Source organism: Leptinotarsa decemlineata, unplaced genomic scaffold (assembly GCF_025532065.1).
Source record: "Leptinotarsa decemlineata unplaced genomic scaffold, Ldec_3_MD MMD2_tig00026358_RagTag_RagTag, whole genome shotgun sequence".
Classification (NCBI taxonomy): domain Eukaryota; kingdom Metazoa; phylum Arthropoda; class Insecta; order Coleoptera; family Chrysomelidae; genus Leptinotarsa; species Leptinotarsa decemlineata.
In genome coordinates this window covers 5,354,597-5,357,789 of record NW_027412703.1, presented here as the reverse complement: position 1 = coordinate 5,357,789, position 3,193 = coordinate 5,354,597, and the positions used below count along the sequence as shown (strand labels likewise).

Sequence of the window (3,193 nt, the reverse complement as noted above, 5' to 3'; positions counted from 1 at the left end):
TAACAATTTCGCCTACCAAAAAAATTATTGAGAAATAATACTCATCTTTTACGTTACGGAGGCCAAAACCTGCCGCCGTCTTCAGGAATGGATAAAAAATTCGAATATATTCGCAGTTATTCCTTTTTTGATAGTTTATTTCTTTACTTCTTCGACAGATGTCAGAGAAGTTTTGAAATATAAAATTATGTCAATGTTGTTGATTGACAACTGAAACATTCGATGTGATACAAGGTACAAAAACAAAAAATTGTATTTATGAAATACCTTGTTCTTGTGGTGAAAGTTACATTGGTGAAACCTCGAGACCACTGAAAGTGCGTGAGAATGAACATCGAGATTAGATAAAAAATAGACTATTAACAGGATCAAAATTATGAGAACACTTTTTAAAATCAGACGGTGAACATCGGGTGGAATGGAATAGGACAAGAATGATTACCAATGAGCCTCATTCTATGAGACGTAAGCTAAAATTATCAGCGTATATTCTGATGTCTGCAGAGAATTGTATCTCAAATAGCTCCTTAGAAATAGACTGTACTTGGCTACCCATCTTGAAGAAAACTTTGGATAACGGCGAAATGGCAACAGACTGATATCGGAGAGTACCTTGTATTACATCGAATGTTTCAGTTGTCAATCAACAACATTGACATGATTTTATATTTCAAAACTTCTTTGACATCTGTCGAAGAAGTAAAGAAATGAGCTATCAAAAAAAGAATAACTGCGAATATATTCGAATTTTTTATCCATTTCTGAAGACGGAGGCAGACTTTGGCCTCCGAAACGTAAAAGATAAGTATTATTTCTTAACACTTTTTTTGATAGGCAAAATTGTTAAATACGACAGGTTACTGATAAATAGAAGATGTTTCTTTGTGAAAAATACTTCGATTTTTACGCAGTAACTTATCGGGGTAAACTAAAAAGTTTGCCCTTCTACACTTGTATAAAGTTCTCCATTATAATTTTTATATTTTTCAGATTGTGGAAGGAAACAAATACCCAAGAAAGGTCCACTTCCACCCTATCTAATTACCCTCACCAAAAACAAACGGAAGCTATATATGCACGAACATGCGTACGAACTACAGACCCCGCTCTAAAGACGGATTGGGATAGACTAAACTCAGACATACGTCTCCTCATCAATCAATTCACCCAGAAAAAGTGGAGAGAGGAGATAAAATTACTCGACTATAGGGACGGATCGGCATTCTGGAATTGATTCAGAGTCCTAACCGGACAAAAACGGAAATCTAACAGTCACCTAGTGATCGATGGTAACATCATTTCCAAACCTCCCGAAAAAGCAGAAGCCTTCTGCGAAGACTTCAAACTCTCCAAATTTCTACTGAAGCATACTTCGACAACCGACTCCTAAATTACATACACCAACAAGTGCCCGCACATCTGAGCTGGCACCCCGGACAAGTTCCCCTCGACCTAAACTGTGCCTTTAGATCCTCATTCAGCGAGGAAGACATTCTCAAAGCAACACAACCCGGTAGAAATGCAGCTCCAGGTCCCGCCGAGTCCTAAAAAACCTCTCTGATTCCACCCTTGTTTTTTCTGAAACACGTCCTTGATGCATGTCTATCACATGTCTACTTTCCAAACGCCTGAAAACAGGCAAACACGATCCTAATTCCTAAACCACATAAAGATCTCACCAAACCCGAAGCCTGCTCAGTTGTCTGGGCAAACTGCTGGAACAACTCTTGACCAATAGACTTAATGACTTTTTACAAGAACACGATATCATACCTCCTCACCAACATGGTTTCGGTCCCGAACATTCCACACTGGTCAAATTATACACCCACATCTCCCAAAATATCAACTTTGATTCCGGCACAGTCGCAATCATTCTAGATATCCATAAAGCCCTCGACAAAGTCTGGCACGCAGGCGTGATCAGGAAACCCATCCAAACTCGCCTTCCGCACCACTTAATCCGACTAGTGGCATCCTACCTATCCAACCGATAAATCCGCGTTGAGGTCGGCGATTCCCTATCCTTCCCCCTCAAAACCAAATCCGGTTTCTTTCAGGGCTCAGTCGTTGCCCCTTCCTTATTTAAAACAACGTTCACCACGACTCAAAAAGTCATCCAGTACACACACTTCGAGCAATGATGCAACACGTGGCGCATCAAAATGCATCTCACCAAAACCCAAACCATGACTCGGTGACCTACTTGGGGGTAATTTTCACGAGGATTCTCTACTGGAAAATCGACCTGAGAGAAACTCTGGACGGAACTCGGAAAAGAGCAAATCTACTGAAAGCACTGAAAGGCAAGCTCGGGAGATGCGACAGTAAAACCCTTCTGTACATTTACATAATGTTTATAAGACCGATCCTGGATTACAAAGCCACGATCTACTGCACGCTTCCTTCGAGACAATCCCACCACATCATAACAACCAAGAGAAGGCACCTACGTAACATTTACAACCTTCCATACCGCTATCCATCCCAAAACTCATAACTTAATGAATACTACCCCAATCAACCTAAGACTTCAGGAAATCCAAGGACCGCTGCCGTCAAGATGCTGACAACACCATGGACTCCCCGTGGAGGCTCCAGAAGAATACCTAGGAAGAAGTTTGCGTCTTCCACAGCGAGACTCCTGGAAGCAATGGAAGATCCGACGGAGCAAATCCAAGACATTTCGGAGGATAACCAGTGGAAATCAGATAGTGGACAGCTAGGTACATCCTGGAAGAAACTGAGATCTTACAACATCCACCCCCGGCTCAACCACCTGAACCTATAGAAACACCGACTACCGTAAGGAACCCGGACTACCTCGACGGAACAAAGGAAAATTCAAACTAAACACAAAATTACAAAATTATCAATATCAACTTCCATACAAAGTCCAATTCTGAAGAGGCAGAAGCCTATAGTAGGGCCCCCTCATAACCCCATCACAAACTATGTATCAACTCAAAATTGAATATGCGTTCTTGACTTGAGGTATATCAATTCTAGATCAATAATACAATTCCTAAGAAGACTCAGATACATCGGTTTCCAAGAAAACAAGTTCTATAGTGGTGATTTATTCAAATCCAATTGGTTAGTTTAGGTTAGGTTAGGTTTGTTTGTGTAAGGTTAGGAAGAAACTGAGATCTCACAACATCCACCCCCGGTTTAACCACCTGAACCTATAGAA

The 3,193-nt window shown here is 40.9% G+C and overlaps 1 long non-coding RNA gene across 1 annotated transcript; it reads left to right on the top strand.

The window, feature by feature from the left end:
• Positions 1 to 657: 657 nt before the first annotated feature.
• LOC141486604 (uncharacterized) lies at positions 658 to 2,988 on the top strand. The gene is made up of 2 exons (XR_012467947.1): positions 658 to 1,289; positions 2,538 to 2,988. It is a non-coding gene; the product is annotated as an uncharacterized lncRNA (long non-coding RNA).
• Positions 2,989 to 3,193: the final 205 nt, after the last annotated feature.